The sequence below is a fragment of the Triticum urartu genome, chromosome 5A (assembly GCF_056163025.1).
Source record: "Triticum urartu cultivar PI428250 chromosome 5A, HENAU_Tu73, whole genome shotgun sequence".
NCBI lineage: Eukaryota > Viridiplantae > Streptophyta > Magnoliopsida > Poales > Poaceae > Triticum > Triticum urartu.
In genome coordinates, this window is record NC_141877.1 from 510,752,526 (window position 1) to 510,775,645 (window position 23,120).

Genomic DNA, 23,120 nt, shown 5'->3' on the forward strand with positions numbered 1-23,120 from the left:
ATTCGGTTTCAAAGACGTGAGAGTTGGCCCTCGTGAACTGTGATGCGATGAAACCATGGAGAGACGATCCCGCAGTGCCTGGGTGTAGAACGGGGATGAACTAGTGTGGGTGGGTGCGTGGAGTGGAGTGGTGGGAGTGGGCGGAGGGGCGGAGGTGCGTGGTAGTGAGGGTGGATGCAGGGGGACCCCATTTGTGGTGACGGGAACGCCGTGGAGGATGAAAAGAGAGGGGACGCAGACAACGGGGAAGGGCTCCGAGAGGATGATAGGAACGTCGCCGATCATGAGTGTGCGTGGGTCACGGGGCGGCGCCGATGATGAGCTACCAGGATTCATGTTGTGAGGGCAGAAAGCTGGATTAGGGCTTGAAGGAAACGCATCAGGGAGTGAAGGGAAGAGAGGCTAGATCCATTGGTACCTGCAGTTGTGGCTGCGGTGGCCGTTCCGCCAACACCGGGCACAGCGGATAGGGTCACGGCAGACTTCTACACAGTGGTCTAGGGCGAGGCACCGAAAGCAGCGTCTTCTCTTCTTGGTGGATGGTGGTGGATGAGAACGAAGATGGAGGGGGAGAAGAGGCCGATGAGTTATATATGTGGGGCGTTGTTGCGGATGACTGTGAGTGCGGGGGGGGGGGGGAGGAGAGAAGAGCATCTCGATATGAGGTCGTTGTGGCATTCTTGGACCGCATGGGCAACATATCTGGTGTCAGTGAAGCATGATCCATTGCGTGCTGCTGCAATGCGTGAGGCGACTGGAGCGTGTGGCGTGGTGAATGAGCGGACGGGTTAGGCTGCACAATGGGTTTAAGCGTGATGATGATGGCTAGATGCCGGTCAGGGGTAGCTTGGGGGCGGCATGGGCGAGCGAGAGCATGACCGCGCGGCTTCGTTGGTTCCCAATGCAGGATTCTCGCAAAGTGCGGCTACAGGGGCCGTGCGGGGGGAGACAGGAGGCGATGTAGCATCGTCTGGATTAGACACGGGGGGAGCAAGTGGGGTGCCCAGATTTGGCATATACTGAGAGGCAGGAGGGGATGCCTGGGTTCCCGCGCGCTCCTCGCACGCATGCGCAGCCCATCTCCCTGCGTACGGATATTTTGGGAGATTTGGTTTGTCCGAGGCCGCCGCGCAGTCATCATTGTGCATGGGGTGGGCCAGGGGCTCATGCAGAGCTGACCGGACGTGTAGCGAGCCCATGAGGGGGGACGGGTGCGGTACATGGACAGGCGGTCGAGGTTGATCAAAAGGGCCAAGGACGGATGCAGATCATGGTGGCAGAGGGAATAAGAAAAAAATTATATAACGCATGGAAGCGACTGTAGTAAGCAATGGCTGGTTCTAGCTGGTCAAAAAGAAAAAGACAAAAACCTTCAAAGTCAAGGGACCAATGGTTGAGAATTTGAACTTTGGCCGAGCGGGAGAAGATGCTAAAATGAGCTCATGAACCTTGACTGCATGGAAATCTTGTTTGACCGAAAAACTGTGGTTTAAGGCTGACTCAACCAACACTTCATCAGGCCTAACACTAATTGGCATGAAAGTCATGCAGAAAAAATGAGTGTGAGAGGTGTATTGTACGTGAGGAGAGAGATGGTTAAAGCGGTTAACATTCAGCATACGGTAAAAAAAGCTAATACCAGGCCGATAACGTCTCACCTTAGGCTGATCCAGAGCTGGTGACGCTGATGGCAGAGATGCAGAAACGACCGCCAACGGGGAGGACGACGTGGCACCGTATGAAGGAGGCATGACCTCGCCGAAAAGCGAGCATCCGATGCCACCCAGGAGCGGCGGCCAGGGGAAACAAATCAACATGCCCAGTTTGCGGAAATCTCCAATGGAGGCGGTGAGCTTGGCAACTGCGGGGTTGGCGACGATGAACGAGAAACATGAGTCATCGTCGTCAGTGACATTGAAGTGGTGGTAGTGGCCACCGAACAGGCAAGCAACGATTAGAGCCATTGAGCTTGCATAGAGGGTGAACGGAAACTGGATGACATGCGCATGCATGCGGCATCCATGTAGCTGGGAGCATGGGTCGATGGTGACTGGAGATCGGAGCTGCGTCCATACCACGCCTTCAAAGTGAAGACATGGGTCATCTGGAATTTGCAGGAGGTGAGCTAGCGACATGCATGAGGCAGCAGCAGGAGGAGGTGGTGGAAGCAGGGGTAGGGTTCTAGCGAAGGAGAAAGCGTGGTTGCGGTGGCGGACCCTGGTTTGGGCTAGGATGATCTCTACGACTCGCGAGGAAGCCACATGGAAGCGGAAGACAAGAGGAGAGCACATGGAGATGAAGAAATCAGCAGCACAGCCGCCAAGGGCAGCCTGGAGCAGAGTAGCGACGATGATGGCATCAAGGTGGCGGTTAGAGAAGTCGAAGACGATCTAGAGGGGCATTGCGAGGTGTAGTTCCGGAGTGGTAATGGCGAGACGGTAGTAGTAGCTACAGTTGTCTTCAAATTCCAGACCCATGGCGTTGCCGCATCCCAGGAAGCAGCAAAGAGCCACCAGGCCAGCTTTGACATGGGGTAGGTCAAAGAATGGCGATGGAGGTGGCGCAACAAAGGGGAGAAGCGCGTCCAGGGGACTGGTGGCGAGGGTGAGTTCAAGTGGAGAGGCTTTCGGAGGGTTTGTCGTGGCCGGGGGGTGGGTGGAGGCCGGAGGTTGGGTGGGAGGTGGGGAGAGTGGAGCCATCTTCGCCAGCGAGGGTCTCCCCGAAGGCCTCCTGTTCTACTTCCTAAAGGCATATTAGGTACATGGAAAAGGGAATTCCAACGATGGCAAGTGGAGGACATACTACTGTATGATTTTTATTTGTCAAAGGTGACAAAGCAGATAAGCTGGAAAATGCTTAACTCTTGGCAAGCCAATAGGAGTATCCTAGTGGTTGGATACACTCGGTTCTCTTAGATCATTGACAGTGATGGGGGTGGCACCGTTGCTACTTCATGCTGGGACATGTTGCTTATGTTCCCTAACCTACATCTCGGAATGAGTCGAGCAATGTGCTAGAATCACTACACAGAGTACATACTCCATGTAAGTTCTATCTGGTACACTTCTCCAGAATCACATCGCTGAAGTGTTCAACATCTTGAACCTTGTACGCCCAAAGTTCTTCAAGATAGTATCATCTTGACTGTATAATGAGTCAAATATCAATATCAGCTCGCATGATTTCAAAAGGAGTCACTGATAAATTCACAAAGTCAGTCAAAGGGACCCTGCTGCAATGACGATAATTTCACGAGGAAAGCACATGCTATAAGAAGTCCCAAAGAAATTATCGCTGTAAGGCAAAAAAATCGTCATTTTGTTTGTTCTCATTCTCCTTTGCTTCCTTTGTTTTTTATCATGTGCCTATAAACATCTTATATCTTGAGACAGAGGTAATAGCAATCATCTATCTTATGCATTAGAAACAAAAACATAGGATATCTATGTATCAATATACTTACTATCGCCTCCTTCCAAATAAATATATATACTTACTGCTGCCTCCTTGCAAATAAATATATATACTTACTGTCGCCGTTCATATTCCTTTGTATATGTGCCTAGTTTTGTTTTCTTGGTTGATATTGTTGGGCTTATACAGCGGTCTCCTTATACGAGGGTAAACAACACATTTTCGAAACATGTTTTTCTTCTGTGAAATTGCAAATCAAGGAAACTCTACTTTAATGATGTGCATCTAGCTTAACTTTAGTGATTATACTATTTATATTAGTGGGTTTATGTAAAAAAAATGTATAAACTATATGCTAAGTATCTCGGATTTGTGCAGAGGGTTTTACACAAAATCCATATTTTTTCTCTTTGCTTACTCCAAAAAGATGTGAATTTTGCAAAGTTTCATCGATGTTCCCATGATATAACATGTACACTTGCATAGTAAAAACACATATATTGAGTGCCTCAATAACTTTTATATATATTGACTACTCAAATTCTAGGTTTATTGTTTTTCCATCCGAGACACGTAGTATGTTGTTCCACCGAATGTTGCAAGTGTACATGCATGTTAAATCACGATGAACACTATATAATATATTTTTAAATTCATGAGTGAGTGCAAAGAGGGCAATATATGGATTTTGCATGTAATTCCACTTTGGAGTATTGGATTCTGTATCAAAGTTGACTAGGGTTTTCTGTGCCTGTAATTCTAAAGTGTGATACTCTCTCTGATCAATATTAATTGACGTTGCTTTAGTATAACTTTGTACTACTTGAGTTTATTTTAGTGAAAAGTGCACCACATACATTTCCACCTAGTTGTCTTTTTTTGTAGACATAAGAAAAACTTCGGCGACTTAGTATTAGCAAACCAGTATTTTAATTCCTTCTTGAGACATAAAACCGTAGAAATGTTATTTTAGGGGACATAATAAAACTGTAGAATCAATCCGGGCTGAATGCAACCAAGGCAGTTTATGATCTGACTATCTTATTTTTGGTCCTTCAAAGGAAATATAATTTTGTTGGGTCTGGCAGGCATCATTGGGACCCCATGGCCCAAGTATTGGACAGGGGGCGGCGCGACGATCTCCTCCATCGGCATGTTTAAAGCCCAGATGAACAGTGGCTCATTCCAGCTCCTCGGGATGGCGGAACTCAGCCCCCTCCCGGCTGGTTTTGCTCGCCGCACCTCCTACACTGGGACCCTGTGGGTCGCCATCACCGCATCGCCCGTTGTCATGATCGCCGTCTCCTTCCTTGGCTTCGATTATGTTGCCAAGTTCCTATATAGCTTGGGCACGTTACTCAAGTTCCCCTCCTTCTGGCTCCGTGCTAAGTGTCGGAGTAATGGGCCATGGGTAGGCCAACCCGAGTCCCATAACCTTTCAAGACATCGGGGCAGGCTGCGCCCCTCAAGACCCCAGGGCGAAGAGCCGCCTCCTGAGGAGTCGACGGCAGGGCGGCCGACTGCCCGCTCATGGCCGAGTCCCAGGGATGACTTCCAGAGAAGCCGGCTTTGGGGAGTCGGCCGACGACTCCAACAAAACCACGACCTCAACGAAGGGGACGGGGCAGGGGCGTGGCTATAGTGAAGCCCACTCCCACCCATTACCAAGGGCAGGCATGGCCACAACACGCCGTACTCGGGAAGATCTCCGTGCGGCGTGGCATTGTTGCCCTGCCGGCCCTGACATCAGCACCATAGTACCGAGTCCTGCGCCCACGACAGCTTGTCTGAACGGCCCGGAAGCAGCAGGTCCCACCAGTCTGTGAGACCCTAGGAGACGGCGAGAGGACCGCCAGTCGGATCCGTCAGGAGTCGGCCCGGGGAGTCGGCCGAGCCCTCCCCTGGGCCCCATGCGCCATTAATCAAGATGTGATGGGGAGTGGCAATAGTGATCACCTGCCAGGCGGTGGGACTGTTGCCACGACCCCATGACCAAGCCCACGTCATCAGAAGCACGGCTACAGTAATCAGCAACCGGCAAGACCCGCCCGCAGTGGACGCGGCCTGTCGACTCCGTACCAGACCAGTCGGCGGCGCCCACCAACCGGCGGGCCCCAGCAGTCGGCGGAGAAATCGGAGGCCAAAGGCACTGACGGCTGGGCCCGCGCCCAGCCGAATTACCATTGTACCCCTGGGGGGTAGGCCTATATAAACCCCCCAGGGCACCCATGCAAAGGGTTGCAACCCGGTAGCTCTAGACCATACCAGATAGAAGGAGAGAGCTAGCCTTGCCCTCTCCTACCTCTAAGAAACAGCTCAAGGAGCAACCGTGTAAACACTTGGCCATAGTGATCATGCGGAGACCCCACAGAGTAGCAGTAGGGGTATTATGTCCCCGAAGAGCCCTATAGCTGGGTAAGATTCGCCGGCGTGCATGTCTTTGCCTCATCCCGTTTCCAGGCACCGGCGACGTTCTACTCGCCCCCACCATGACAAGCCATCTGTTGGCATATGTCGCCCAAACCCCCGACATTTGGCGCCCACCGTGGGGCCTGGTGCACTGCCGTCCGGAGATCTGTTCTGGACGGGAACCCTTTTCCTCCCTGGCGAGCGTAGCCAGCCAGGCACGCCAGACGAAGTTTGGTCGACGCGCTGCGCGGCGTTGAGATCGCCTGCGCAGCCAGCTCCTTGGCCGAACTTGTCAGCGAGGTCCGCCTCTCCGACGAACCTACGTCCGACGCAGGCACGGGCTGCCCCGAGAACCTCCTCGCGGGCCTCCTCGATCAACTCCACGTTTCCGGCGGGCCTGCCGTAGACTTGGAGTCCGTAGGCTCCACCAACCCGATGCTGGTCGACTCCGACACCGCGTTGCTCGACGCGTTCCCCACCAACGTGGTGGTCTACGACGAACCTCTCCCCCACGCAGAGAGCGACGGAAGCACCGTCACTGAGGTGCTAGTCATCAGTCATGATGAGTTCCTTGGCGGAGGAGTGCCCGACTCACTCGGCGCGGCGCTGCAAGACCTAACTGCGCCCATTCCGGAACATGCTGACACTGAGACGTTAGAAGCGCGCCGCCTTCAGCTCGTTGAAGGCGTGAAGAAGCTGGCCAGCATGAGACGCTTGTCAGAAGCTTACCAGCGGGAGATGGATCGCGCCGTTGGCGGCTCGCCGGCCCCGGCAGGGCCCAGCCGCCTTGGCGCGGTCCAGCAGCGCGGCGTAGCCATCGCCAGCCTGTTTGGGGCTAGCCGCCCCGTGTACGCTACACCAGCGGAGAACATCCGAGCCGCCCAAGCAGCGGCGGATGAGCTGGACAATTTCAAGGGCGAAGAATGCCGCCTCATGATGGAGCGAGTCCAGCGGCTCCTCGACGCGGCCGCCGCGCAGAACGAGGCCGGCTGCCGCACGGAGGCGCCATAGCGGCCAAATGACGACCCGCATCGAGATCAAGGCGCGACGTCTCGGACGCCGACTGGCGGCGCCCGAGGAAGAAAGGACAAGGAGCCGGCTGTCAGCCACAGTCGGACTCGCATTACCATAGAGCGCGACCGAGATGGCCGCCCGAGAGCAGTGGAACGACGGGACGACTGTCCGCCTCCCCCTCCCCGTAAGGAGAGGCGAGTCTCCCCGCCGCCTGTTGACCATCCGACTCTTGGTGACCGCCTTGGCCGCCGAGAGGGAGTTGGAGAGAATGACCCCCGCCTTCACCAGTCCCTGGCGCTGGAAGAAGAAGACGAGCTGGGTCCGCCTTGTTTCGGGCCCCGCATTCGGGACGAGCCCTTTCCCAGAGGGTTCACGCTCCCAAGAGACACGCCCAAGTATCCCGGCTCCGTGAAGCCGTAAGACTGGCTAGTCTACTACTCGACGGCTGTCAGCATAGCAAACAGCAACAAGCGTGTCGCCGTAAAGTACGTTCCGCTCATGCTCCAGGGCATGGCCCGGACATGGCTGAACAGCCTAAAGCCCCGCAGCATCAACAGCTGGGTCGACTTCACCGAAGCGTTCGTCCGCAACTTCACCAGCACGTACAAGCGTCCTCCCAAGCCTCGTCAGCTCTGCTTGTGCGTGCAAGCTCCTGACGAGTCGACTCGCGACTACCTCACGCGTTGGGCTGAGCTCCGAAACTCCTGCGAGGGCATGCACGAGGTGCAGGCCATCGAGTACTTCACAGCCGGGTGCCGAGAAGGCACCCTCCTCAAGCACAAGCTCCTCTGCGACGAGCCAGAAACCCTCGATGAGCTGCTGATCATAGCGGACAAGTACGCCATGGCCGACTCCTCCATGAAGGCGGAAATTAAAATCAGCACAACTGGCAAAGTGGCTCCTCAAGCTCCAAGAACTCTGGCGGCAGACGCCGGCCGGCGACAACAGCAGGGTGACAGCAAGCGCAAGGCCCCGCAGCTGGCTTCCAGCAGCCGGCGGTTCGCGACCGTTGAAGCCCAGCAGCCAGAAGAGCATCCTCCGCCCAAGCGACAGAAAGGCGGCAAGCCTAACTGGTTGCCGGCCTTCTCCTATGAGCAGACCTTGGATGGACCTTGCAAGTTCCACAGCGGCGCAAAGCCGTCAAATCACACCACCCGGAAGTGCCACTGGCTCACCAGGATCGCCAAGGGAGACGGTCTCCTGCCACCCCCTCCTGCTAGGCAGCCGCCTCCACCTCCGCCCCAGCAGCCGGCAGTTAGGCCAGTTGGTGCAGTACAAGACGAATACCCTGAAGACCACGGAGCCTACATGGTGTTCACCAGTATGGCTGATGATCGACGCAGAAGGCGGCTGCAGCGACAAGAGGTGAACGCAGTAGCCTCAGAGACGCCAGAGTTCATGCACTGGTCTGAGAAGCCCATGAGCTGGAGCAGGGCTGACCACCCAGAAGTGATGCCGAGTCCGGGCTCCTACACCTTGGTCCTGGACGCCACCTTTGCTATGGACAAACGGGCCGCACGTTTCTCGTGAGTTCTGATACCATGGAGAAGTTAGGAATCAAGCAAAGACAGCTTCAGAGCAGCCGGACAGTGTTCCACGGCATTGTACCTGGGCTTTCCTGCTCGCCGATCGGCAAGATCCTGATGGACGTCCTCTTTGGGGACAAAGATCACTTCCGAAGAGAGTCTGTTTGGTTTGAGGTGGTGGACCTTGAGATCCCATACCATGCGCTACTTGCCGACCCGCCTTGGCCAAGTTCATGGCGGTCCCCCACTACGCTTACCTCAAGATGAAGATTCCTAGTTCCAGGGGAATTCTGACTATGGCAGGCGACTACCGGAAGTCGTCTGCTTGTGCAGCTAAGAGCAGTCGGCTGGCCGAGTCCCTGGTAATCGCGGCGGAGAAGCGGCTCCTTGAGCGAGTTGTGGCGATGGCCGGCAAGCAGCCTGAGGTATCGCCCAGCCCAAAAGAGTCGGAGGCTGAGGGTTCGTTCAAGCCGGCTAAAGAGACAAAGAAGATACCCTTGGATCCGGAGCACCCAGAGAGGTACGCCATCGTAGGTGCAAACATCGACAGCAAATAGGAAGGCGAGCTCGTCGATTTCCTCCGTGAGAATCGGGACATCTTCGCATGGTCCCCCAAAGACATGCCAGGTGTACCGACGGATTTCGCCGAGCACAAGTTACATGTCCGATCTGATGCAAAGACGGTCAGGCAGCCCCTGCGCCGCTTATCAGAAGAGAAGAGAAGAGTTGTCGGAGAAGAGATAGCCCGACTCCTAGCAGCCGGCTTCATTATGGAAGTTTTCTTTCCGGAGTGGCTGGCAAATCCGGTCCTGGTACTAAAGAAGAACAAGCAGTGGCGAATGTGTATTGACTACACGAGCCTCAACAAGGCCTGCCCCAAGGACCCATTTGCTCTACCAAGAATCGATCAGGTGATAGACTACACAGCCGGATGCGAGCTGTTGAGTTTCTTGGATGCATACTCAGGATATCACCAGATCAAGCTGAACCCCGCTGACAGATTGAATACCGCCTTCATCACGCCGTTTGGAGCATTCTGCTACCTCACCATGACGTTCGACTTGAGGAATGCCGGCGCCACCTTTCAGCGTTGCATGCAGAAGTGTCTCCTCAAGCAGCTCCGCAGGAACGCCCACGTCTACGTGGACGACATAGTGGTGAAAACGGAAAAGTGTGGAACACTGCTGGAAGACCTCAAGGAGACCTTTGAGAACCTGCGCCGGTTCCAGATCAAGCTCAACCCCAAGAAGTGTGTCTTCGGAGTACCAGCCGGCCAGCTGCTAGGTTTCCTGGTCTCTGAACGCGGCATAGAATGCAACCCAGTAAAAATCAAGGCCATCGAGAGAATGGAGGTACCCAGCCGACTGCTGGATGTGCAGAAGTTCACCGGCTGCTTAGCGTCCATCAGCCGATTCATCAGTCAGTTGGGCGAGAAAGCTCTCCCCTTATACCAACTCATGAAGAAGACCACTTTTTTCGAGTGGAACCATAAGGTGGACGAAGCTTTTCACCAGTTGAAGAAGATGTTGACTACTCCGCCTGTCCTGGCGGCTCCGACTCCCAAGGAACCTATGCTCCTGTACATCGCCGCCACCAGCCGGGTAGTCAGCACGTCATTGTAGTGGAGTGCAAGGAGGAAGGCAACGCGCTGCCTGTCCAGAGACCAGTATATTACCTGAGCGAGGTACTGTCGACCTCCAAGCAGAACTACCCCCACTACCAGAAGATGCACTATGGCGTACACTTTGCTGCCAAGAAATTGAAGCCTTACTTTCAAGAGCATCCAATCACGGTGGTCTGCACGGCCCCACTTGCCGAGATCATCGGTAGCCGAGATGCTTCTGGTCGAGTGGCCAAGTGGGCCATAGAGCTGGCTCCTTACACCATCTACTACCAGCCCCGCACCGCTATCAAATCACAAGCACTGGCCGTCTTCCTTGTCGACTGGGCCGAGACCCAGTACCTGCCTCCAGCACCTAATTCCACCCATTGGCGGATGCATTTCGACGGCTCCAAGATGCGCACTGGCTTGGGAGCCGGCGTCGTCCTCACCTCTCCCAAAGGCGACAAGCTCAAGTATGCGCTACAAATCCAGTTTGCCGCCTCCCATAACGTCGCCGAGTACGAGGCGCTCATCCACGGGCTCCGGCTTGCCAAAGAGCTTAGCATCCGCCGGATCTTGTGTTATGGTGACTCGGACTTAGTGGTCCAGCAATCATCTGGCGACTGGGACGCGAAAGATGCAAACATGGCGAGCTACTGTTTCCTCATGCAGCAACTCAACGGGTATTTCGAAGGATGCGAGTTCCTTCATATACCAAGGAATGACAACGACCAAACAGATGCATTGGCACGAATCGGCTCTACCCGCCAAGCAATACCATCTGGTGTCGCCCTTCAACGCCTTCTCAAGTCGTCCGTCAAGCCCTCGCCAAAATCAGACTCCATCTTCGTACCGGCTCCTCCCGAAGATGTCGGATCCGACTCCAGAGCCCCGGCAGGCGGCACGAGGATCTCGGCAGATGACTCCGGAGCCGCTACAGTCGAGGCTAGCCCAGGGACTGCGGAACCCGGCCCGGGGACTGCGGTGGCGGACTCGAAGATTCCAGAACTCGGCCCAAGGACCGCGCCAGTCGGCCTGGGGACTTCATCAACCCAGCAAGTGGCTGTTGACTCCAACCCGCCGCCTCCCAGCCCAGCCGCCCTCGTCCAAGTCACAGTTCTGGTAGTCGAAGAAATAGCAGTACCCTCATGGGCCCAGCCCATCCTCAAATTCCTGGTGAACAAAGAGCTACCAACTGATGAGATCTTAGCTCGGCAAGTACAACGCCGGGCGGCAGCCTATACCATAGTCAACAGAGAGCTGGTCAGGCGCAGCATCACTGGTGTCTACCAGCGCTGCGTAGAGCCAGAGCAAGGCCAAGCGATTCTCAAAGACATCCATCAAGGCGAATGCGGCCACCATGCGGCTTCAAGAGCACTCGTTGCCAAAGCCTTTCGTCACGGTTTCTTCTGGCCGACTGCCTTAGAAGAGGCCAAGGAGTTGGTCCAAAAATGCAAAGGATGCCAAAAGTTCAGCTCCAAGCCGCACCAGCCGGCTTCTGCGCTCAAGACCATCCCCATTGCCTGGCCTTTCGCAGTTTGGGGTCTAGACATGGTGGGACCATTCAAGACAGCACGAGGTGGTTTAACTCACCTACTTGTCGCAGTGGACAAGTTCACCAAGTGGATAGAAGCGAAGCCAATTAAGAAACTGAATGGTCCGACTGCCATGACTTTCATCACCGATATCACAATTCGGTACGGCATACCACACAGCATCATCACCGACAATGGCACAAATTTTGCCAAAGGCGCCTTGGCCCGTTTCTGCGCAACACAGGGAATCCGACTGGACCTAGCGTCCGTCGCCCACCCGCAGTCAAACGGCCAAGTGGAGTGAGCAAACGGCCTCATCCTGTCCGGCATCAAGCCTCGGTTGATCGAGCCTCTGGAGCGCTCGGCTGGCTGTTGGCTCGACGAGCTGCCAGCCGTCCTCTGGAGTCTGCGCATGACTCCAAACAAGTCAACCGGCTTCACGCCCTTCTTCCTCGTCCATGGTGCCGAAGCCGTCATCCCAACGGACATAGAGTTCGACTCCCCACGAGTCACCATGTACACCAAGGAGGAAGCAGAAGAAGCACGACAAGACGGTGTCGATCTGCTGGAAGAGGGCGGGCTGTTGGCACTCAGCCAGTCCAGCATCTACCAGCAGAGCCTACGCCGATACCACAACAGGAAGGTCAGGCCAAGATCTTTCCAAGAAGGCGACCTTGTGCTCCAGCTGATCCAGCGAACAGCCGGCCAGCACAAGCTATCGGCGCCTTGGGAAGGCCCTTTCATCATCAGCAAAGTACTGGGCAACGATTCCTACTACCTGATCGACGCTCAGAAGCCCCGAGCACGCAAGAGGGACGACTTTGGCAAGGAGACAGAGCGGCCATGGAATGAAATCTCCTCCGAAGGTTTTACAACTGATGCAGTATGTACCACGCTACCTTTTGTATTAAAGAACCAAGACTTCGGGGGCCCCGAGGCGAGCTCGGGGACTGCCCTCTTTTGTCTGTATGATAAAAACTATGACTGCAAGTATGTTAGTCCTTTTTATGCCGTTTGGCACCGGGCTCGACAAATCATCCTGGGGACTTGCCGCCTTGCACTCTGAAATGCTTCCTACACTCGGACAAGTAGTGTGTAAACGCCCAAACCGTCTCCTGTCAGAAGCCGCAGCTCGCAGAGCGACTGTACGGTGGGCAGCAGTAAGGTAGAATGGGCATTCGCATGAAAAATGGCTAAGGACTCAAAGCATAAAACATAGCTCAAGACGGCTTCCAGCCTTTCTCGCAAACCGACTCTCGGATAGTCGAACTGCCGCTTCCTATCCAACTTGCTCAAAAAAATCTTGAAATTGGCTAAGTACTTGCTTTCCCAAAGTAGCCTAGCACTTGATCCAGCAACAGTCCATAGAGCGGCTGTCCGATTGGCAAGGCAGGCAACTAAGAGAAAGCGGCAAAGGAAAAAGCCAAAAGAACAATGAGCAAGAAAAGATAGATATATATATATATATTTACATAACATAGGCCCTTGGCCAAATTGTCAAGTAGAGGTTCAAAATACACCCCGCGGGTGGAATTGTGTGAATTAACAAGTTCTTCAAAGACTACTGAGGCAGATAAAATAAAAGATACAGCGGCAGCTTAGGAGGCAGAAGACGAATTCGGAGGGTCGGAGGAGGCGCCAGCATCAGGCATCGGGGCAGCCGGCTGGCTAGTCTCGGCTTGATCACCTCCGGCGGCAGTCGACTCGGTCGCACGCGGCTCGTTGTTGGAGGCACGGTCGGGCTGAGGCTGGCTGTCTACTCCGTCTTCTAGTGCCTCCGCCTCGCCTCCATCCTCTGCCTCGTCCTCCTCCTCGGCGCTGGAGCCAATCACCTCCGCCGAGTCTTCGGCGTAGTCTAGGTTCATCCCAAACCACTCCGGCGGTACCTCCTCGCCGTCTTCAGACCGCTCGGGGACGAAGATGCTGGTGTCGGTGTACTCGGCAATCGCCGCAGCACGTTTGACGAGGGCATCTTCCGCAGCCGCCAGCTCCGGCTGGGCCTCCGACCGAAGCATGGCCAACCGGTCTAGATCCAGCCCCGGGTACCACGCCTTGACAAACTCCAAGGCCCGGCGCGCTCCAGCCCGGGCCGAAGAGCCCTTCCAGGCCTCAAGACGACTAGCCGTGACCTCCAGCCAGTTGGCCGTCAGGCTGGGGGTGCACGAAGCCTGCATATCCGGCCAAAGGGCGGCAATCGCCTGGGCACCGACGCGCTGAATGCGGCGCAGCATCCGGTGAGCCGGCCGGAGGCGAGCCTCGATGCTCATGATGTGCTCGTCAAGAGTTCGGGGGGCATCGGTGGCGATCTCTGCGCCCTCCGCCCTCCGACTTTCACGGTCGGCCTCGATGGCTTTGATGGCGGCCTGCGACTGCCCAGGGAAGAAGTCTGCAAAGATGCGAAGAAACGAGGAAGCTAGTCAAAAACCAGGAGTCGGCATGATTTAAATCGGTAGCTCGAAGAAAGAAAATAAAGAGACTCACCATCAACGATGTCTTCAATCTCATGGAAGCCGGAGGACAGCAGTGCCTCCTTGTCAGACCAGGAGGAGCGCTCGCTCGCGAACTCGGCCAAGAGGGCGGTTTCCGTCTCCTCCGCCTCCCTCTGCGACTTCACAAGCAGCTCCTTCTGCTCTGCCAACTGAGTGGCCAGCAGATCGCGCTCTGTGGCGAGCCTGCTGCACTCCTTCCCTTTGGCGCGCAGGGCAGAGTTGGCTTCGCTCAGCTGCTGTTGAAGAGCAGCGTTGGCTCCTGAAGAAAAGGAAGAAAGATAACAGTCGTCAATAAAGTAGGTCACCGGGGAGATCCGGCCCGACTGCTCAGCAGTCGGCCCGAATCTCGGGGACTACAGCCCGCGGGTGCGCTAGCGCGCCCCCACAGAGAAGAAAAAAGGACTTACTCCGACTCTCCGCCAAGTCGGCGGTCCGCTTGCCCAGCTCTTCAACGTTACGGTTGAAGGCAGTGACGCGGAGGTTGTGGTAATCCTGCGACAAGAATTTCAGACAAAGTTAGTACCCATAAGTTCATCAATTGGAGTTCCGTGCCGCCTGCTCAGCAGCCGGCCTGAAACTCCGGGACTACACCCAGTGGGTGCGCTGGCGTGCCCGCACAGAGAGGAACAAGAAAACAAAGTCCAAAGGAAAAAAACATACCCGGACGGCTGCCCACGACGCTAGGAACGCCTTGGTGCAACTCTGGAGACCGTCGCCCTCAGCACGGAGCTTCGCCTGGACGTCCAGGAGCGCCCGGTTCAGCGGCCCTGTGCTGCCTCCTCGCACCCACCCAATAGGTGCGGCGCTCGTCGCTTCGGCGTCTGGGGCTGCCGAGCTGGCGGTGCCGGCTTCCAGGCGGCGGGGTGCCGAAGTCGCCTTCTCCAGACGACGGCTTCTCCAGTTGGCCCCGTGAACTCCGGAAGCGGCGGCGCAAAGTTCAACGGGGTGACGAGCACTGCCAACTGGCGGCGTGCAGCTTCCTCAGCCCACTGCTTCGCAGCGGCGGCGGCTTCGGCCTCCGCTAGTTTTTTCTTAGCGGAGGCCTCCGCCTTGTCAGCCTCCGCCATCACCAGGCGGAGGGCCTCTTCTTCGTTGCGCTTCTCCTGCGCATTCTGCTCCGTCGCCTCCCAGAGGTCGGCAGCGGGGTCAATCCGCCGAGTGGTGGCAGACGTCTCCGCTGACCCCATGACGGAGGCGGCGGCGACCCGCTCAAGAGAGAGGGGAGACCTGAAGCAAGAGGCGCAAGCAGAGACTCAGACAAATCACGAAGAAAGAATAAAACTTTGAAGACAGAATACTTACGCGGAGACCAACGGTGGCTTCTTCACTTCCTTACGGAAGCGGATGGCCATCGCGGCTGCCTCGTCCTGCCGGGTCGCCGCAGCCGAGCCCTTGGGCTTCTTCGGCCGACTGCTGAACAAGGTCGGCACGGCCCTGCGCTTCTTCCCGCCGCCTGGAGCGCCCGACGCGGCAGAAGAGCCCGTGCCAGGCTGGCTGGCTCCTGGCCGATGGCGAGGGGCGACTTCTCCCTCGGCGTTGTCTTCAGGCCAGTCGGCGAAGGTAGCTGAAGGCCTGAAGTCGCCTGCTGTCCCTCCTCCTCCCTCGGCGTCGTCTTCCAGAGCCGCCGCCCCTAGATCGCGGTCGTCGACATCGCTCTCCGCCCGGTCGGCGAGGAACTCACGGGCCGGCCACGAGGTGCCGGCTGGTGGGTGAAGAAGGGGATTCTAAGCCAAAGTCGACTGGTCAAAACAAAACTCGGCAAGAAGAAGACAATCTAAAGAAAGAAAAGAAAGGCGACTCACCACGGGCGGGGGGGTTGGCGCGGGAGTACGGCTCCTTGCAGACTCGCCAGTCCTCCAGGAGCCTGCTGTCCGAGAGGTAGTTCACCATGAAGGCCACCTCTTCGTGAGGCATGTCCTTGGTGCACATCCGACTCGGGTCGCGGTGCTCGCTCATCTGGCATATCATGTGAGGGCGGCCTTGGAGTGGGAGAACTCGGCGCGAAACGAAGGCGGCCAGCAGGTCCAGACCAGTCAGACACTCCGACTGCGTCAGCACTCGGAGTCGCGTGATGGCGCCGGCTCCCGCAGGCGTCAGCGACCTGGCCTGGTACGACCAGTTGGGCAGTCTCCCAGCCGGCGGGACGGCTTCGAAAGCCGACAGGTTGACCCAGTCGCCCCTCGTGGCGACGTTCCTGACGTAGAAGTAGGATCTCTGCCACATCTTCACCGACTTTATCAGTGAGATGGAGGGGAAGGGATTGTCGGCCCCCGACCTTCGCACGACGATGAAGGCGCCGCACTAAGCCGGGACGCCCGCGGCCTGGGTGCCGAGCTTGGAGAAGAAGAACTCCCCCCAGAGCTCGACGGTGGGGAGGACTCCGAGGAAGCCTTCGCACAGGGCCACGAAGGCGGACAGAAGCACCACTGCGTTGGGGGTGAGGTGGTGCGGCTGGAGACCGTAGAACTCCAGGAAGGACCGGAAAAAACTGCTCGGCAAAAGTCCGACTCCTTCTAGACGGCCCGACAGAAGTCAGTCAAAGACCATGTGTTGAGCACCCGGAAAGAGAAACTGATGAGGCTTCTCGGCCGATCGCCCGCGGCGCCTCACCAGCTTCGGGGACTACTGTCGGAGTAATGGGCCACGAGTAGGCCAACCCGAGTCCCATAACCTTTCAAGACATCGGGGCAGGCTGCGCCCCTCAAGACCCCAGGGCAAAGAGCCGCCTCCTGAGGAGTCAACGGCAGGGCGGCCGACTGCCCGCTCATGGCCGAGTCCCAGGGATGACTTCCAGAGAAGCCGGCTTTGGGGAGTCGGCCGGCGACTCCAACAAACCCATGACCTCATCGAAGGGGACGGGGCAGGGGTGTGGCTACAGTGAAGCCCACTCCCGCCCCTTACCAAGGGCAGGCATGGCCACAACACGCCGTACTCGGGAAGATCTCCGTGTGGCGTGGCACTGTTGCCCTGTCGGCCCTGACATCAGCACCACAGTACCGAGTCCTGCGCCCACGACAGCTTGTCTGAACGGCCCGGAAGCAGCAGGTCCCACCAGTCAGTGAGACCCTAGGAGACGGCGAGAGGACCGCCAGTCGGATCCGTCAGGAGTCGGCCCGGGGAGTCGGCCGAGCCCTCCCCTGGGCCCCATGTGCCATTAATCAAGATGTGATGGGGAGTGGCAATAGTGATCGCCCGCCAGGCGGCGGGACTGTTGCCACGACCCCATGACCAAGCCCGCGTCATCAGAAGCACGGCTACAGTAATCAGCAGCCGGCAAGACCCGCCCGCGGCGGACACGGCCTGTCGGCTCCATACCAGACCAGTCGGCGGGGCCCACCAACCGGCGGGCCCCAGCAGTCGGCGGAGAAATTAGAGGCCAAAGGCACTGACGGCTGGGCCCGCACCTAGACGAATTACCATTGTACACCTGGGGGTAGGCCTATATAAACCCCCCAGGGCACCCATGCAAAGGGTTGGAACCCGGTAGCTCTAGACCATACCATATAGAAGGAGAGAGCTAGCCTTGCCCTCTCCTACCTCTAAGAAACAGCTCAAGGAGCAACCGTGTAAACACTTGGCCATAGTGATCATGCGGAGACCCGGCAGAGCAGCAGTAGGGGTATTATCTCCCCGGAGAGCCCTGAAGCTGGGTAAGATTCACCGTCGTGCATGTCTTCGCCTCATCCCGTTTCTAGGCACTGGCGACGTTCTACTTGCCCCCACCATGATAAGCCATCCGTTGGCATATGTCGCACTAAACCCCCGACACCAAGCACCTGATGCTGAAGCGCCCCTACCGCGTGCCACTATCGTTGCATGCGCTCGTGGCCATGTGTGTCGTGCCATCGGCTTTCTTGGCCTATGTATGTGTGGTGGCTGGGTGAAGGGTGTTTGGCGTTGCTGCTAGGCTGTCGGCGCTCGGTGTCGGTTGGCATGGTTTCATGAGGGTGTGTAGGGCCAGAAAGTTGCTCAGGTGAACAACGCGGTTGTTGTTGTCCATCGAGAGGATATTGAAGAGAATGTTTGAACTTTAGAGTTCTTTAGCTGAATTGTAAAGGTTTAGAAGTAGCATGTGTCTCTCTCATGTAATTGGGTGAGCTGGATTTGGAGCTAAATAAACAATCCCTAGTCTCGAAGAACATAAACAACGATCCATGGTGGTACAGAATGGCAGATTATTGTCTCATTAGCCTAAGTTTTTCTGTTAAATCTTCAAAGAAAGATCCTAGGATAGTTATAGGATATAGTTCTGGGGTTTTTTTTCTCTATGGTGTTGGTAGCATTTTGACATGTGGATTAAGTGTTGCCCAGCTTTTGCTATGCTAAAAACATTGGCGCAAAACTGACAGCACATATTTCTACTATTGTTCTAAAGAGCTTTGAAATGGACTTCACATAACCAAATATATTATAAATCTTTAAAACTTGAATTGGTCAATAGTGCTTACGTCAATCTGGTCAATCTAGCTTAGGGTTTGCATGCTGCTGCGTCGTAGCACGGTCACACCCTTACTTTTGATGCAGCAATTAATAGTTTAATAAAGCTAGTTCCTCTTTCCTATTAGTACCCTTCCAATATTTTATTGAGTATGACTAATTGCCATTTGGGCATTAGTTGTATATTTGTTGTCGTCGCTGAGCTGCATGATAGGTTAAATAAATCACCATCTCTTCAGTTGGCAGCTTAGATTCTTCTCATCTCAAAAAGTCCCCTACATTTATCAATGTGTGTGAATATCTATAATGCTTGTTATGAATGATATGCTCGTCATTTTTAAACTTGTTTAAACCCTTTTCACATTGGTAACACTGTAACAGTGAGGTTGCCTTTTTCCCCTCTCCAGATGTCCCTTTCTTGATATGTGATATAGTTGGATCCACACTTTAGTTAATGCTCTCATGTTAATGCGTGCTATGAAAAATCAGCGTGCATATGTCCATTTCATCCTCGTAGATGACAAATGAGGTCATCATTAGCAAATGATACTGAAACGTTGATATGCTCATCATTTTCAACTTATTTAAACCCTTTTCACATTGGTAATGCTGTAATAGTGAGATTGCCTTTTTCCCCTCTCCAGATGTCCCTTTCTTGATCTGTGATATAGTTAGATCCACACTTTAATTAATGATGTCCTGTTAATGCGTGTTATGAAAAATCAGCGTGCATATGTCCATTTTAACCTCATAGATGACAAATGAGGCCATCATTAGCAAACAATACTGAAACGTTGACATGCTCGTCATTTTTTTAAACTTATTTAAACCCTTTTCACATTGGTAATGCCGTAACAGCGAGATTGACTTTTCGGCCTCTCCAGATGTCCATTTCTTGATATATGTGATATAGTTAGATCCACACTTTAGTTAATGCTATCATGTTTATTTTGTTGGGCTTGCTTTTTAAATGGTAGGTATAATAAATAATTTCAAGCAATCATGAGTTAGAGAACTGAGCGCTAGTCCAATGGTAGGAGTTCAGGTTGTTGAACCTACACATCTGTGTTTGAATCCCCACGGGGACTCCACTTGGGTGCTCTCCATGTTTATTCGTGGAGCGGTCCCACTTCTACCTATACGCTTGGGTGCTATCCGTGTTTATTGATGTTAAAGGAGGGATCCGTCCCCATTTAGCCCTGTTTGTTAGCAATCACGACTCACGTGCCGCTCAATGTCTTTTAGAAGTTCATTCATTCCCAGTAACATATACATGCATATAATTTAGTTATTACACCATTCTGTAGGCATGCCTTTTGGACCGCAGATGACTGGTTTTGAGCTGGAAATGGCTGGATTGATGAATCAATGGGACTGCCATATCGGCCTTACATAAACAATGAGGTAACACAATAATTCCTTGTTCCTCATTAAGACTAGCAGCTTCATCAGTAAATGTGAAGTACTGGATTATTTTATTTGACCTGGTGCATCTTTACAGATGCCTTCTGTTGGTTCTTATGAGCCACATCTTCCTTCAGACGCATCAAACACCCTACATGTTGAAGGTTTCCCACCCAACTGTAGTAGACGGGAACTTGCACTTATCCTTTGCTATTATTATTTTGAGTTTATTTGTCATTTTACTAATAAGGGAACTATGTTGTATGTTTATGTTCTTACCAATCTTATGTCTCAGTCTTTTCTTTTGTGTTTTAGCTTGCACCATTTAGTGCTTTTGGCTCCTTGACTCTTGCTTCTCTAGATATATTTCGCCCTTTTACTGGGTTTTGTGCAATAAGGCTGGTCAACACAGGATATAATAATCGACATGTAATAGCTTATGCTGACTTTGAAACTCCTGCCCAAGCCTTCTCTGCCATGAAGTCTCTGTAAGGTGAATATAACATCGTTGTCAGCCGAAACTGTGTCCCTTACATTCTACTCCCTCCGTTCCTAAATATTTGTCTTTCTAGAGATTTCAACGAGTGACTACATACAGAGCAAAATGAGTGAATCTATGCTCTAAAATATGTCTATATACATCCGTATGTGGTAGTCCATCTGAAATCTCTAAAAAGACAAAGATTTAGGAATGGAGGGAGTAGTATTCTATACCTGATACTTACGTTACCAATTCTTTTGAGCTTTGATCTGCACATCCTTTGTATCAATATCGCTGTGTTCCCAAGTTGTGACTCTTACATAAGTACTTACGGCAGTTGTCAACCCTTGTTGATCGTTTCATTGTTGCATAACTTTCCTGTTCTTACTGAGCTAGAGTTTACATGCTAGAATCTGCATGCAGAATAGAGAATACATCCCTTTGCTCTATTCTTTTCTGCTATGTTTCACTTCCAGTAGGTTGCGTGTTAACTATTGTTTATATATCACACATCTTGCAAATATAAGTGTAGCATTTATTCATTTCATATCCAGCATCTGCCAGATAGCTTTTACCTGAATATTGAGATAAGTGCCTCGTGTTGCTACTACTATTTTTCCTTTTTTTAGTATTTTAGTGCATCAACTTTGTTCCCTAGATGATTGATTTCAGACGTTCTACAGTTAGCATAATCCCTAATTTATTTTTTGTCTCACTATCCCAAAATATGTCAGTGTTATAGCACGAAATTGACACTTGTTTGGTTGTGGGCTTGAAATAAACAATAGCGCTTCTTTTTGCAGGTTATTTGTTTGACATGCATGATCGATACTCAGTCAAATTGGACCTCCAGTTCCTTCCTGGTCCGTCCAAGGTAAACTGATGTCTCATGCTAGGCGATAAATCTTGTGGATCTCAGTTTCTTATATATCAATTTGAAACCATCAATTTGCAAATTCTTCCTTGCTTATGTTACCTCATGGGTGAGAATGGACAACTTGATTAATTGTTTCTCAGGCTTTACCTGATACACTATGATGAGCCTATATTAGAACTGGAATTGGTTTTTTTAAGTTAAATGTTGTATGAGATGCTCTAGTTTGTCATTTTGTACCGTAACTTATCATGTATATGCGTGGCCCATACAAATACAGTTATGAGCAACTGAAGGTTTCATATCACCAATGTTTTACAAAAGTAAAAGGTTTCTGTTTGGTGGGCATATTACGTCAATATAATTTTATTATGGATTACGCAAAGGCCATGACATGGCATGTGCCTGGTGCTCTTTAAGCTGCTTATCTTCAAGATAAGCAAAGTTCTGTTCAGTCCAATGATGTTTTCTGTTGTTGGGTTACTCAGGCAAGATCGATTGTGTTCGGTTCATAATCACTTAGTCACCTAGCCCACCTGTCATGCTCTTTTGGCTAAATTGCCACAATTGTGTCCATCACACTTCGGCCAACCAAGTAACCATATGACATGACTCTCGATCCAGGTTCCTTTGTGTGTGGGCGCCGCGCGGGGTTGGGGTGGTAGGATTACTTGTGGTTTCGGGCGAGGCTCGCGTTTGCAGGGGAGGGATGCGCGGAACTGCCCGCTAGCGTCCTGATTTCCGGTGGATGCTTGGGAATTTCGAAGATCTTTTGGTTGTGTTGTGCCGTACCGTGTCCTCATCGGTGGTGGGTGCGTGTACCCGCCGCCCGTGGCAGATAGTAGTGCATCTCTCCGTCCAACCGCGCCGCCGGCAAGGAAGGAGGAAACGGCGAGGAGTCAATTTTTTTAGAATGGGGCATGGGAGGATTTGAGCGGAGGAGGAAGATGGCGAGATGATGAGCCTTAATGGTGATGGTGTTTGAGGTTGGTAGTGGGCCTCTTAATTGTGTTAGATGCACATTATGGAGGCCCAGTCGGGAAAGCCCACTGAGAGCCACTGCTGTCTGACAGGCAGGCGCACACAGAGGGCCCCTCTAGGAGACGGAGAGGGAGATGGCGGGGGCGGCGGCAGGTGCGGCGTGGTATCGTATTCGCGGTCAGCGGTGGCGAGAGCACGCCGCGTAGGAGGATGGTTGGGAGGCGGAGCGACAGGCAGCATCGTGGCGCATGGCCGCACCCGCACCACGGGTGAAGCAGCAGCCACTAGGGATCTGAGGCAAACCGCAGTCGTCCCTTAGTTTCTGTATACTTCTCTTGTCAGCTGTCACTGTAATTGTCAATAGAAATTGCCAATTTTGGTTGCTAATCCCACAGGTTAGCACAATAGGCTGAAAAACGTTGTATCAGCCGCTTTGGCTCTTCTTCTAAGAAAATGATGCATCTTTCCATGTTTATTCTAGAAAGCACAAAAGTAGGAGATGCTAGCTCTGTAAAATTATTCTCAGATGCTGCGACACTGCGACTGCTCCGTACAAATGTGCAACTCAAGCAGAAATGTTGGGTGTCATTAGTTCAGAGGAAATTATTTGGCCATGACCCTAAAAACAGGAACCTATTTGCCCATCAATTTGACCTTGCAATGTTTTTCAAATTTATCCATGAATTTGAATTGGATTGGATTAGATTGCATGACATAATAGTTAAATGGATGTTTGGTTTGTCTACACAAAGACCAGTATGTTTGATTCAAGTCATTGCCATATCATCCTTACATTTCCCCTGTCAGTTTACCATTGTGATTATATTAGTGTATTTTCCTTGGCATTTATGGCAATGTCCTTTAATGTATCCATGAAATGCTTGTTTTATTTGCGTGCACTGTAATATGCTTTTGGGTGTCTATTTCTTCTCAGATACGTTTAAGATACTGTT

General features: G+C 53.1%; 2 pseudogenes; one reads left to right on the forward strand and one right to left on the reverse strand.

Annotated features, from left to right (window-relative positions):
* Positions 1-1,521: 1,521 nt before the first annotated feature.
* Positions 1,522-2,699, reverse strand: LOC125531783 (uncharacterized; annotated as a pseudogene).
* Positions 2,700-4,582: 1,883 nt separating this feature from the next.
* On the forward strand, positions 4,583-21,350 carry LOC147972353 (uncharacterized; annotated as a pseudogene).
* Positions 21,351-23,120: the final 1,770 nt, after the last annotated feature.